This window comes from Vicugna pacos, chromosome 29 (genome assembly GCF_048564905.1).
Source record: "Vicugna pacos chromosome 29, VicPac4, whole genome shotgun sequence".
Taxonomy (NCBI): Eukaryota; Metazoa; Chordata; class Mammalia; order Artiodactyla; family Camelidae; genus Vicugna; species Vicugna pacos.
In genome coordinates this window covers 14,839,923-14,855,236 of record NC_133015.1, presented here as the reverse complement: position 1 = coordinate 14,855,236, position 15,314 = coordinate 14,839,923, and the positions used below count along the sequence as shown (strand labels likewise).

Below are 15,314 nucleotides of genomic sequence, written 5' to 3'. Positions count from 1 at the left end.
CAGAGCCCAGAAATAAACCCGCAAACTTTTCGCCAATTAATCTCTGACAAAGGAGAAAAGAACATACCATGGAGGCAACGCAGTCTCTTCAGCAAAGGCTGTAGGGAAAACTGGACAGCTGCGTGGAAATCAATGAAGCTAGATGACTGCCTAACACCGTACACAGAAATAAACTCAGAATGCCTTAAAGACTCGAACGGAAGACCGGAATCTATAAATCTCTTCAAACAACACACAGGCAACACATTACCTCACATACATCTCAGCAACGATCTCCTAGGGCACTCTACCCCAGCACCAGAAGGAAAAGCACAAGCACACACACACACGGGACCTAGCTGAGCTCCCAGGCTTCCGCACAGCACAGGGAACCATGAGGAAACCAAAAGGACAACCTACTGAAAGGGCGAAAATACCTGCAAACGATTCGACTGACAAAGGCTTCATTTCCAGACTACGTAATCAGGGCATACAACTTAGTAACCGAACAACACACACCCCAATCCAAACACGGGCAGAAGACCTGAACACGCATTTCTCCAATGAAGACATACAAACGGCCAACGGGCACACGAACAAAATGCTCACTATCTCTCCTTATCAGACAAACGCCAAGTCAACACTACAACGAGGCATTACCTCACACACGCAGTCAGAAAGCCCATCATTCAACAGAAGTCCACAAAGGAGAAACACTGGTAGGCTGTGGACAGAAGGGGACCCTCCTACAGTGCTGGTGGCACTGTAGTTTGGCATAGCCACTGTGAAAGACAGTTTGGAGATTCTTCCAAAGACTAACTAAACCCACAGTTGCCAAAACATTTCGATCTCGGGGGCAGGCCGACAACTTCCCAAAAGCCCCGGGCCTCGCCCATTATTCCAACCTGGAGGGCCCAGGGCGGCCTGCCACCGCCAGGCAGGTCCACCTAAGCAGGAAGGCCATGGCCTGAGGACCGGTCAGAGGTGCTCCAAGGTCACTTCGGTGCCCTCCCACCTCCCGGGGCTGCTCCCGTTTTCCCAAAGCCACGTGCGAGCTGCGATGAAGACACCAGGGTTCAGTGATTATTGATGGCAGGGGCGATGCACCACAAACCAGGGTGGCGGCCCCGGACCCGCTTCAGGGGCCTAATGGGCCATGAGGCCCAGGCCTCACCTACACAGCCCTCCCTGTGCGCCTCCCCAGTGCAGCCCAGGCCTCAGCCACCAGCTGCTCGACCTGCCCGCCCCCACCGGCGCCCCCTTACCTGCCAGGCGACAGCAGCGGAGGCGAAGGCACGCGGCGGCCGGACCCAGGGCTGTGCTCCTCCTCGGGCAGCCGACCCAGAAGCACCCGGCCCCGGCCCAGCTCCCGCACGCCCTGGGCCGGCTCCCGCACAGTCCTGCATGCGCGTCCTCGTCACCGCCCTTCCCCCTCCTGCCGGTAGCTGGGACGCTCCGGCTGGGGCTCCCGCACTAAGGGACACGGCCAGTGGGGCCGACAGGGGCCGGGTCCGATAGGGGCCGAGCCCGGCCACGCGAGGCCAGGCCGAGGGGCGGTGGGGCTGGTCCACCCCGTGGCCCAGACTGGCCAGCCCCGTGGCCCAGGACTGGGTAGCCGAGTTTCAACCCCCAATGCCACCCCACCCATACACTGACAGGTTCATAACGCACCTAGGCCTAACACTGAACCTTGCCATAAACCTCAATATACCCCTAATTTCCAACCTAGCCCTACAACTAAATATAGCCCTTACCCTGTACCTAGAACAAACACTGAACCTAGCCTTAAGGCTGAACCTAGCCCTACTGGAGAACACACACCTAACACTGCATGTAGCCCTAATCCCTAAACTAGCTGTAACCCTGTAACTAGCCCTATCCTAAACCTAGCCCTAACCTTGAACCTAGCCCTGACAGTGAACCTAGCCCAACTGTGAAAACAGCCCTAACCCTGAACATAGCCTGAACCCTGAACCTAACCCTAATCCTAACCCTCAACCAAGCCCTCACCCAGCACCTAGCCCTAACCCTGTGCGAAACACTAACAATGAACCCAGCCGTAAACCTGAAACTTGCCTTAACGCTGAACACAGCACTAAGCCTGCATATAGCCTGAACCATGAACCTAGTCCAACTCTACCCCTAGCCCTAAAGCTGCAACTAGCAGTATCCCTGCTTTAGGGTTTCCTATATATACTATCACGGCCCGGGCCTCACCTACACAACCCTCCCTGAGCGCCTCCCCAGCGCAGCCCAGGCCTCAACCACCGGCTCCCCAACCTCCGCGCCCCCACCGGCGCCCCCTTACCTGCCAGGCGACAGCAGCGGAGACGAAGTCACGCAGCGGCCCGGACTCCAGGCCGTGTTCCTCCACGGGGAGCAGGCCCAGGAACACTCGGCTCCAGGCCTGATACTCATGCCCTGCGCCGGTTCCTGCGTCAGGCCACAAGTGTGCATCCGTGGGCGCGGTGCCCTCAGCTCCTCCTGCAGGTAGTGTAGACGCTGGGGCTGGGGCTCCTGCGGTGCGGGACGCTATTAGTGGGGCCGAACCAGGCCATGCGGGGCTCGGCGGTGGGCCAGTGGGGTGGTGGGGCTGGCCCCCCTCATGGCCCGGGACTGGCTGTGTCCCTGACCCCAACAGGGTCCCGGCACCCGATTAGAACCACTACCCACCAAGGGCCAGGCCACAAACCCCACAGTCCTACTCCCCACACTCACCCCCACACAAATCCCCCAGCCCTGTCATGTCCCCCACACTCCCTGACCAGGCCTGATCCCCGACCAGACCCCCAAGACAAGTCTCCTTTTATACTCCAGTCTCTGCCCCACTAGCTTCTAACCTATAGCCACCGCAAACAGGCTGCCTCTCATGCATCACCCCGGGGCCCCCGCCATCCTGTGATCATCCCCTCGCCCTTCACCCTGGGATTGTCCACCACCCCTCAGCTGGGTACCCCTATTCCAAGTACCCCTTACCCCGGGCCGGCCCCTTCACGCCTCAGCCAGGTCACTTACAGTCGATAATGCCCCTACTCTTCAACCTGTCCCCTCTCACCGCAGGATCCCCCCTCGCTCTGAGCGCACCCCTACCCAAGCTGACCCCCTCACCCCTCACCCCACCAGGGGTGGGGCCATCTGCGCTCAGCTCACCATAGTAAAAAGCCACCAGACAGCGGACACACAGCCCAGCGTCCAAGGCTCCTCCGCGGCGTGATGGCCAGGGCTTGAGGCCATTCCAATTCCCGTCTGGGTGCAGGCCTGCACCCCAGCCCCATGCCCAGGGCCTCCTCTGAGCCAGGGGGTCAGGGTGGTCCCAGGCTGCAGGCTGCTCGCCAGTGGGCCTTGGGTGGGTGATGGCACGCATGGTGATCTGGACCATACTCTCCTCCTGGAAGCAAGCTGACTTGCACACTAGCGTCTGGAGAATCTAGGGCAGCAAAGGCTACCCCTACGCCAGGTGGCAGGGGAGATGGGAGCAAATGGAATAGCTTGCTTTGGGCACCGCCCTCCCACCAACGCTGCCTGGATTGCCACTATCCTCTGAACACACGCTGCCTATATCCTGGGAGCAAGCTGACCTGGAGACGGGCGTCAGGAGGACCTGGGAAAACAAATGCAACCCCCAGGCCAGGCCCTGGGTGAGTTAGGAGCAAGGGGACCAGCTCGACCCAGGCATCTCCCTTCACCCTGCCACTGCTGCCACCACCAGTGCTATCCCCTGAACGCATGAAGTCCGCGTTCCGGGAGTAGGCTGACTGAGACATCTGTGTCCTGAGATTTGGGCAGCAGAGACTGCCCCCAGGCCAGGCCGCTGGGGAGATGGGACCAAATAGACCAGGTTGCCCCGGGCAACCTCTCCTGCCAATGCCGCCTGCGCGCCCCTACCCTCTGAGCCCTACCCTCTGAACACACGGTGCCCGCCTCCAGGGAGCAAGCTGACCTGGAGACAGGCGTCAGGAGGAACTGGGAAAAAAACACAGCCCCCAGGCCAGGACCCAGGTGAGATGGAAGCAAGTGGACCACCTAGCCCCGGACATCTTCCTTCCCCAGCCACCGCCAGTGCTATCCCCTGAACACCTGGAGTCCGCATTCCGGGAGTAGGCTGACTGAGACATCTGTGTCCTGAAATTGGGGCAGCAGAGGCTGCCCGCAGGCCAGGCCGCGGGGGAAATGGGAGCAAATCAACAGGCTTCCACGTGCATGCACCACCACCCCACCACTCCACGGCCTGAGAGCCCCTGGCCACCTTGCGAACGCCTACTGACCAGGATACGTGCGTCCCGAGAACCTGCGGCAGTAGAGGCCGTCCGTAGGCAAGGCGCGGGGTAGATGGGGCAGCCAGGAGCAAGTCGATGGTGTCCCACAGAGCAGCTGCCCTCCATGCATCGCTGTGGTAAACATTTCTTGAACCCAACTCACCCGCCTACCCAAGCCTACTGCCCTAGAGAGATGCATGGCCAACTTGGGGCAGCAGAGGGCACCCCTAGGCCAGGCCGGGAGGGAGATGGGAACCAATCCACGAGGCCACCTCACACCAGCTGCCACTGCCGCCTCCCCTTCATCGCACCATGCCTCCTTCCCAAGTGTCGGCTATGAACCCGAGCATCAGGGGAAACTGAGGCAAAAGAGGCCACCCCCAGAAAAGGCCGCGGGGAAGATGGGAACAAATGGAGGCTCGTCAGGACATCCCCCCCTCACACAGCCGGCATCCCCCCCTCACACAGCCGCCACCGCCGTCGGTCCCGCAGCCAAGGCCCATGACCAAACCGCGCCTGACTCTAGGGAGCAGGCTGCGCTCAAGAATCTGTGGCAGCAGAGGTCACCCCCAGGCCAGGCGCAGTGGAGACTGGGGACACAGAAGAGACCAAATAGACAGACTCCCACAGGGCAGCACCCCTCCACCCCACCTCCATCGCTGCCCCCCTAACCACACCGCGCAGCTTCCTGCGAGCCCACTGACTGACCTGGAGAGGTGCATCCAGGGAACCTGGGGCAGCAAAGGGCGCCCCAGGCTAGGCCATGGCAGCGATGGGAGCAAATCGACGGGCTCCCACATTGCAGGACCCCTCCCCTTCCAGCTGCTGCCTCTGCCGTCACCACTTGAGCACACAGGGCCGCCTTGGGAACAGACTGAACCAGAGACGCGGGTCCCACGAACCTGGGGCAGCAGAGGCCACCCCCAGGACAGGCAAGGTATATAGATAGGGCAGCTGAGAGCAAATCGACGGGGTCACACCCGGCAGCCACCCTTCCCGCCTTACCACAGCAAGCGATCCCTGACCTCAACTCGCCCGCCTCCCAGGAGCCTACTGCCCTAGAGAGACGCGTAGACAACTTGGGGCAGCAGAGGGCGTCCCCAGGCCAGGCCACGGGGGAGATGAGAGCACATCAGTGGGTTCCCATATGGCAGCCCCCATATCCCCGCCGCGGCCACCTGATGGCACTAGACCACCTCTCTGCAGCGGGCTAACAGGCATACATGATTCCAGGGAACCTGAGCCAGCAGAGGTCTCCCCCGCGCCAGGCTGAGGAGGGGGAAGATGGGAGCAAATGTACCGGCTCCCAAAGGGCAGCACCTACCTACCCCCCTGAGCCACTGCCGCTGTAACCACCAGGGTCACCTGACCCCACCAGGCCACCTCCCAGGATCAGGCTGAGGGGAACGTGCTTCTCCAACCTGGGGCAGCAGAGGCCAGGTCCCATTGGAGATGGTAGCAAATCCAGGGTCTCCCACGTGGCATCCCCCCTGCTGTTGCTGCTGGAATTCATTGTTCTTAGTCTCGCTTAAGCGCAGATGAACTGTATGTAGAACAAGTTTTTTAGAAGATAAACCTTGTTCTTGGGTTGTGAATTCCAATCAGCAAAATGGTAAGGTGTTTATTTTTGCCCAAACATGCGGATCTGCCTGTAAATTTTTTTTTTAAATCATACCATTTGATTATGCTTAGAAAACCCTTCAGATTTGGTTTTAGGACGATGATGTTATAGTCTTAACTATTTTCTCAATTCCAATTAAATCACCTAAGTTGTTAAAATTTCTACATGTGTCGTAAGTAGAGTTACCATAAAGCTGTTAGTTTTTAAACTACTGAGAGATATATATACATATATCTCCATATATATGTATAACTTGTCCCAATAAGACATATAAATACTGTCTTCTCAAATCTAGTGGTAAAAAAATCTTTCCCACATAATCATACAGCAACTCTGGTATCTTACATTGCTTCTCAAATAATGTGAAGAACAAATAAATACTTTAAATGTTGATAACAACCTGTTCTGAGCCAAGAGGAGAGATCTAATACAGAGGAAGAGTGCATCCAAAACATATTCCATAAACTACGTTGTTAAAACAGCCTAAAGTCAGTATAAAAAGAGAAGCAGAAAGGGACATGTGAAAGCTGTAAACTGCTTAATGCAGCAGAGAAACCCTGTTCACACTACTCATTGCTTTCCCTTTTTTTCTTATTTAATTTCTAATATTTTCCTCCCAACGATGTAGGTTAAGCCAGGATTTTCACTTCACTCCATTCTTTGGCAAGTAATTGCGCTTTGCCCTGGGTTTCCATTCCCAGTTTACTAGAGAAAGCCAAAGCAAAAGCAGAAAAAAATAAAAGCAAAATGGAAACAAAGTAAAATCATTCACAGAAAACAAGTCAGTGCCTAGGTGATATTTGCAGGAGACTTATGCATGAGAACAATACCTCTAGCACATTCCTCATCCTAGAAACACAGCAAGAAAAGTAATAAGACCGTCGGATCGATCTTAATGTCACTGACTTTTAATGAAATAAAGTTTTCAAGATCTGTCTGGACCCAAGCTTGGCGTGGACAGAATGAGTGCTCCTTTACCAGTTTACTTTGAAAGGAACAAAGAAGAGTGTTAATAACACTAAGGGCTTTTACTGCAGTGCCCCTCTCTGCGTTCATAAAGCCATTTAACAATCCTGAGGTGAAAATCTCCATGGGTTCCACACCTCACTCCATCCTTTACTCACAGGGACACTGTGGGTTGTCCTAATGATAGGAGTGTAAAAGAAAAGGACAAATCTGACTTCATATACTAAATCTGTTCCTTTGACTTTAACCCTGTGCTGTTTCCTAGGTTTCGTCTTCCTGGTTCTGCACCTTTTGTAAATCAATGTTGCCTTGAGTCTGAAATGTATGGGAGAGCCTATTCTCAGGCTCTGACCTTTAAGGATATTCACACTTTTCTGTTCATATAAAGATAACAAGTTGCAGAATAGAAACTAACATTTGTTTTGTTGGAGGTTTACAGGGAAACCATAATCTGACCCATGTGGACAGCTGCAAAAAGCAAAGGATTCCAATAACAAAGAATTCCTACACCAAGAAGTTTGCAACAAGCAAGCACACTCCCTCCCCTTTTTAGTTGAAAAAGAGCCTGAATTCTGACTTGGGGAAGATGGGTTTCCAGTACATCAGTCTGCCAACTTGGTCTACCAGCTTTCCAGATAAAGTCACTATTCCTTGCCCCAACACCTTGTCTCCTGATTCATTGGCCTGTCACGTGGGAAACTAGAAGGAGATCTTAGGCTGGGACAAATACCTCCTCCCTGACAGAACATGGGGAGGTGGCCCCTACACCTGCCGGTCAAAACAGGCCTCCCCTCTTTACTCTGCTGCAGTAACCCAGGGGCAGGGCCCCACCTTCCCTGAGACTGGGGTAGTCCATAATCCAGCCTGCTTTGCTCCAGGCCCCTTCACCTAAGAGCATCTTGGAGGAGGGGAATGTAGGCAGAACAGGAAGCAATGAGGATGAACATTTGTTGCTGGCAGCAGCAGCAATGATGGGTGTCTAAGAATGACACACTGAACAAAAGACAACATAACTGTCCAGAGGTAGTTTGTGACCAGAGGAAAGATGGAACCAGAACCTTGGGGGGTAGGGAGGAGCAGAAGTGTGGGGGTGGGTTAGCTCCTTGTTATTAGTGCCCCATGTGAGGGAAGGGGAAACTGAGGCTGAAAGTGGAAACAGATGGGGAGTGGCTCAAGTCCACCTTGAGTGGCTGCCACAGGGAACCCAGGCCCCTGGGCCTCCCCTGGATAAAGGTAACTGCCATCTCCATCACTGCAGTAGATTCCACGGTGAGGGCAAGGTGGGATAGAGCCTGCTTAGAGAGGGTAGGAGGTTAGACCCTCCTGCCTTCCTTCCTGTGCCCTCAAGGGGGCTGCCCAACCTAGTGCAGGGATGAGGCAAGCTGGGGAGAAAAATGGATGTGAGTGACACATGCTGCTGCTGGTACAGTGGGAGTGGGCCGTGTCAGAAGCGATGGGTCTTGGGCTCATTTTAAGGCCAGGGGAGCCCTCCCAGGCCCCTTAATGGGAAGCCAGAGGGAAGAGTCAGGAATCAAAAGGGGCCCCCAGACCAAGAGCCCAGCCAGCAGTGTCCCTACCACTGAAGGAGTGGGGACACAGCAGCTCATGGAGGAGCGAAGTGGGAAGTCAGCTCTGTCCAGGGGACAGGTGTGGCGCATGGGTGAGAGGGGTCGCTGGGAACTGAAATCAAAGGAAAACTGCTTCCCACTGGCCCAGGGACCCTGCAGCAGCTGGTGTGGGTGTAGTGTGGCAGTGAGGACTCAGGTAGCTGGCAGTGATGCGTGGACCTGGGGGAAGGGGTGGGCGGCAGTGGGAGGGAGCAAAGCTGTGCAGTCCACCAAGAAAACTCGTCCTTGGCGAGGGAGCCGGTGGCAGAGTGGCGCGGTCACTACTGCTCCTCTGAGGACTCCTACCTGATGCTCGCTTCTTCCTCCTTCTCCAGTGTTTGGGGTCGGCCCCTTGGTTCCTCCCTGGAGCTGTGGTGGTTTTCTGGATCTTGGCAGCAGCCTTGTTTTTGCTGCCCTTTGGTGGCCCCAAGATCTCTTAGGTGTTGGCATTTTGCCGGGCTCCTTTTGACTCCCTACCAGCACTGCCAGGACTCCACTTGAGGCCCTTGGCTCGCTCCTCAGGGCCATCCTTTTCCTGCTTGGAAGCCAAGGGCTGGCTGGACTTCAAGCTCCACTCGCTCCTCCTCCCTCATCTGTGGAGCAACTGGAGAAGCCACAGCTGGGATGCGCCAGCTTGGCCACCCGGCCTGCGGTGCACTCACCGGGCTGCAGGGGGGCCAGGGTGCTGGGTGGTGAGGACCCGCCTGGCTTTGCCACCACCGCTGATGGTAGCAAATGTGGATACCTTCTTGGAGCCGCGCCAGGGCCAGAAATGCCTGGACTCGGACTCGGGAGTCCCATTTACAGGTCAGCTTTTCACTATTAAAAACAATTCAGAAAAACCCTTGTAGACAGATGAATTAATCTATGCAGGCTGCCATAACAGAATACCACAGGATTGGTAACTTAAACAACAGAATTTTACTTTTTCACAATCCTGAAGCCTTGAAATCCAAGATCAAGGTGCTGGCAGGGTTGGTTTCTTGTGAGAGCTCTCTTCCTGGCTTGCAGACAGATGCCTTTCTCCTTGTGCCCTCAGTGGCCTTTCTTCTGAGAACACTTTGAGAGAGAGCTCTGGGTTCCCTTCCTCTTCTTAGGAAGATGTCAGCCTCATTGGATTAAGGCCCCAACCGTATGACGTCATTTAGCCTTATTACTTCCTTAAAAGCCCTGCCTCCAAATACAGTCACATTGGGAGTTCGGGGGTTAGGGCTTCAACACATCAATGAGGGGGGGAATTCACTCCATAACAACAAACATTTGTACAAGTGTGTATTTTTGTAAGCTGTAAACTTAATACACACGTGTATATACATATGTATGTAAATACATGTATGTGTATATATGTATAGTATATCTATGTATCTACACAGAACGTACACAATTTTAGAATAACACTGAAAATCTTATCATGCAAGCCATTTTATATCCTGCATTTCTCAATTATTTTGTCATGAGTCTTTTGTAGCAGTATTCAATATTCTGTAAAAAATGATTTTAGCTGTTGTATAAAATTTTAGAGGGTTTGTAAACATTCTGGCTTTTGGGGTTGTAAGATCTTTTTCCTAGTTTCTTTTAACATGAAAGTGGGCTTTTTTTTTAAACCTTAAAATAATAAGGAAATTTATTGATACATACTACTTGAAGTCTCCAGGCAGAGTGGGCTTCAAGGTGGCTTGTAATCCTCTTCACTGACCGTGATGCTCTTGGTTCTGTCCTCTGTGTGTTGACTTCATCCCTGGACTAGTAGCTAGATGGTTGCAGACACTCTGGGTCTCCTATCCATGTAGGCTAATGACCAGAGAAAGGAGGTGACCACATTTTTCTGTCTCCCTTCTGAGGGCAAGACTACATTTCACAAGGAATCTCTGGAGAGTTTTTTTTTCTGAAAATTTCCCCCCCCCTTTTCAGTTTTATTAGGTAGAAATATTACAGTTTGTCTGCACATACACGCTACACTGCATATAAATACATAAATACAATATACTGCATATATTTTTAGTTTACATATATGTACTGATCATTGTTTCTAAGAACAGATTAGACCTTTAGCTTTTTAAGCTTACATAATTATCAAAAAAAAATAAAGCCACTACAGACAAGAATCAACAGAATGTGGCAATCCAATCATAAAGGACAGTCACATGTTCTTATACATATTCAAGAAATCAATCATCACTTATAAATGATAAGTAGTTCATTTGTGTCCTTATTATTATTGTTATTATTTTTAGGTTCCTCATATAAATGATGTCATATGGCATTTTTCTTTCTCATTCTGGCCGGAAGTGGGCTCTTATTGAAAGTAAATTTCTAGCCATCTGTTTCTTTTAAACCCATCCTTAGAAATTAATGACTCACTCACAGGACAGGATAATTTTGAATACTTTTTGTATACATTGCCAAATTTTTTACTCTTAGAAGTATATAAACTTACATGTCTATCAACTATATATCATCAGTGAGATTAAATATTTCATATGCCTTAGACATTTGCATTTTTTCTTTTTGCATTTATCTAATCAGTTCTCCTTTGAGATATGTATTTTCCTGTTGGTTATGTTTCCATTTTACTTACTAGACATTTTTTCTAAGTTTTTTTCTCTTCACTTTAATCAGGTTTATTGACATCATTAAGTGGTGCTGGGAAAGTGATTTTATTATTAGGGAGGAAAACAGAGCTTTCCTTCATAATTTACATATAAATATTTGTATGAAGCAAAATGTATAATATAAAATGATTAAAACTAGAAAAGGTGTATGTGTATATTTGTCAGAGCTTGGGTTAACTAGAAAATCCATGCTTGTTAAATCTACTATGAGATTGCTGAGCAAAAAATGGTCTAAGGGCTTCGGTTTCCACACAATTATAGGTACACTCATTTCCACATTTAAGGAAGACCTATCATGTTTAGGCTTTGTGTCCTAGAGAATAAAAACATGAATAACACAAAAACTTTACCTAATATGTTAGACCATGTAGGTGAAGAAAAATAACTGACAGGAGTGTCCCTGTGCACAGCAGCTTGATGTCTTTCATAGTCAGAATGTAGGCTTCCAGGCCGTATGTTCAGGAGCTAGTGAAACAGCACGGCCATAAAGGACCAAAGCCAATGGGGCTGTTCCAGAAACCTGTTTAGAAAAGTTCCTACCCAGGCAGCTTTGGTATAGTAGCTGCATGCCTCACTAATGACCCATGAAATCATGGACCTTCACAAAGTAAAGAGTTTCTCAACAGTATCTAGACTAGACTGACTCATTCAACTCCTGTAGCTAAAAGCAGGATTGGAGGTAGTATAACGTTATCTAAGTGTGAATTAAGACCTTCTTGAAATGTAGCTCTGATTTCTCACTGAAATTCTGGAGAACACCCCAGGAGAAGGACACATTCATATCTGAGTCTGTTTTATCTACAAACTAAGAGAACTCGTTGGCATGATACAATCATACAAAGAATTGCATTCTGAAAGAGACATAAAACTGCGGGCAAGACCGTGAAACTAGCTCTTTGCTGCGCTGCTGTTTCCCATCCCCTCAATCTGACCCACTCGGCACAAGGCCTGAAATGTGCAACCCTTTCCTCATGAAATGTCCAAGCAACCAAGATGCTGTGTGCACATGCAACTCACTTAGTCACCATCTCCCTTGGAGGAAAAACAAAATGACTGTAAGTACATTTCTTACTGCTTCCCTCTGTCTGTCATTCCTTTACTCCTTTCCTTCCTTTTTTCTCTTCTTTGACTCTTAACGCACTCACACCTCTTTGGTACCACGTGCCATCTGTGTGTCTTCTTTGGAAAAATGTCTGTTCAGATCCTCTGCCCATTTTTTAATCAGGTTGTTTTTGTTTTGATATTGAGTTGTATGAATTCTTTGTATATTTTGAGTATTACTCTTTATTAGATACATTGTTTGCAAATATCTTCTCCCATTCAGTGGGTTACTTTTTCATTTTGTTGAGTTTCTTTCCTTGTGCAAAACCTTTTTAGTTTGATTTAAGTCCCATTTGTTTATTTTTGCTTTTGTCTCCCTTGCCTGAGGAGACAGATCCAAAAAAGTTTGCTAAGGCCAATGTCAAAGGGCTACTGCCTATGTTTCTTCTAGGAGTTTTATGGTTTCAGATCTTGTATTTTATAAGTATGTACTTTTATGTACATGGTGTGAGAAAGTGGTCCAGTTTGATTCTTTTTCATGTAGATGTCCAGCTTTCCTAACACCATTTATTAAAGAGGCTGTATTTCTTCCACTGTATATTCTTGCCTCCTTCATTGTAGATTAATGGACTATTTGTGCATAGATCCATTTCTGAGCTCTCTATTCTGTTCCATTGACCTTTGTGTCTATTTTGTGCCAGAACCATACTGTTTTGATTACTGTAGCTTTGTAATATAGTTCAAAATCAGGGTGCATGATACCTCCTGATGTGTTCTTCTTTCTTAAGATTGTTTTGGCTAGTCAGAAACTTTTGTGTTTCAATACAAATTTAAGAATTCTTTTTTTGTTTCAGTTCTCTGAAAAATGCCATTGGCATTTTGATAAGGGATTGCACTGAGTCTGTAGATTGCCTTAAATAGTATAATCATTTTAACATGATTGATTCTTCCAGTCCATGAACACAGTATACCTTTCCATCTGTATCATCTTCAAATTTTTTCATCAGTGTCATAGCTTTCTGAGTACAGGTCTTTTACCTCCTTAGGTAGGTTTATTCCTAGGTATTTTATTATTTTTGATGACATTGTAAATGGGATTGTTTTCTTAATTTCTCTTTCTGATAGTTTGTTTTTAGTGTATAAAAATGCAATAGATTTGTGCATATTAATTTTGTGTCTTACGGCTTTACCAAATTCATTGATGAGTAGGGTTTTGGTGGCTTCTGAGCACTTGTGTATTACTAGGAACCCTCTATGTAGAGGAGTCAGGGACATTTTTAGGGACAGGAATAGCCTACAAAGGGAAAATAACATGTGCTTTGTTGTGGTATCAGTGAGATGGTTTAGTACAGGAAATACAGCATGATGTGCATGGTGGGGGTGGTGGGAGCAGAGTTCGAAGGAACAGAAAATGTGATAACTTGAAAGGCCTTGTGGACCATCAATAGACTAACTGAGAGATTTCAAAGGATTTTAAAAGTATTTTAACTACTATAACAAATAGATCCCCCAATATTGGACAGTTCAAACACAAGTATATTTCTCACCCAGTTGAAAAGTGCAATTCCTCCAAGGAAGATCTAAATTAACTGGGGTTGGGAAAATTGAAATGGGACAGTGCTTTGCTCCACAGTCCTTCACAAACCCATAGTGATGTAAGGTCAAGTCTCAAACACATGATACAAAGTTCACTCTGGCGGGTCCAAACCTAGCAGGCAGAAAAGAAAGAGTATAGTGAATTGAATCTGTACCATCACCACCCACATTTCCCTACTTGGAGATCAGTCATAGGACCACCCTAACCACAAGAGGGTCTAGAAAATGTAGTCTAGCTCAACCCCAGAAAGAAGAGGAACCCAATTTTTTTGCCAGACAGCAGTCTCTGTCACAAGGGTAAAATTAATAGATCTTGGCAACTAATTAGATGTGGAGAAGTGAGACAGGAAAAGTATTCAAGTTCACAGATTCTTACCTGGACAATTTGGTGGGTACTTATGTTTTTTAATTAGAACAAGAAATACAGGAAGGAAGTATCATCTACAAGTTGTATTATGATTGGATGATATTAACAACAACAACAGGTTCTCTCACATCTGCATCTTTTTTCGGGTCACGTACCTCAAGCTTTGAGGGGTAAGGTAAATGCTCTAAGATTATTAAATGCTGTTAAGTGAGAGGTCAGGGATCCAGAGCTCCCATCTTTAACTACAAACACAACATCTAAGTTAGAATATTCAGAAAGCAGTTGTAAATAGTATTATAAAACTCAAGAAAATCTAGATATAATTTTGCATGTCATGAGAGCACAGAGAACATTTGAAAGCAGGCCTGTTTGTGACCTGGCCAATGAACAGAGCACAGATAAATAAGGGAACCAAAGAAACTCTGCTAAGATGAATCTCTTAGTCCTGGGCCCTGGACCACAGCTCCTTTGAAAGCTGAGAATAAGAGTCAGGCAAGCAGTCTAAACTTGGGAAAACCAATGCTATCATTTCTGAACCAAGGGGCCATGGGAGGGGAGGGACTAACAGTCTCCACAAATGTAGCTCTGAAATCCCCAAGTCAGGTGTCAGTTCATGACTGACTAGGCAACACTGTAAACAAAAAACCCAACTATGTCCATCAAGGTCATTCCTGTCCAAGTAAAGAGAACACTAAACATGCTCATGAAATGTGTGTCTTACTGTGTCCTCTTGTATCAGGCTCACAAGCAAATGGTATCACGTTTGCCTTGTAAACCTCCAATATCTTTCCATGTAGAGTATGACAGAGACTACTGTCTGTTAACAAAGCCTGTGTCCTCGCCTTCCTGAGCCCACCACAAGGCTGTGTTTCCCAGACTCCTTGCAGTTGAGTTTGGCTTTGTGGCTGAGTCCCACATGCTCAGACATGACGCAACATGCTTCCAGGCCTGGCCCAAATAGCTTCCTTGTGTGTGTGATCTCCATTCATGCTCTTCCTCCATCCACTAGCTGTACCTAACTGATTCCAATTTCCTAGAGGATGTCAGAGTCCCAGCAGGAAAAGAGTTGTGTAAACAAGTCTCCTGAACTATAAACAAGAAATACACTCTTATGCAGTTAATGTTGTTGGGGGATGTTTGTTACAACAATTAATGTTACCTTAATAATAGAAAAGATGGTGAAAATTCCTACAACACAGTCACAAAAGCAGATAGGGTTCTTAAATAAGATTGAACCTGTCACATTGGAAGGTGTGTGGGTTTTAGCCA

At 48.7% G+C, this 15,314-nt stretch overlaps 1 pseudogene; it reads right to left on the bottom strand.

Annotated features, from left to right (window-relative positions):
• Window positions 1-8,710: 8,710 nt before the first annotated feature.
• Window positions 8,711-14,973, bottom strand: LOC102531691 (high mobility group protein HMG-I/HMG-Y-like; annotated as a pseudogene).
• Window positions 14,974-15,314: the final 341 nt, after the last annotated feature.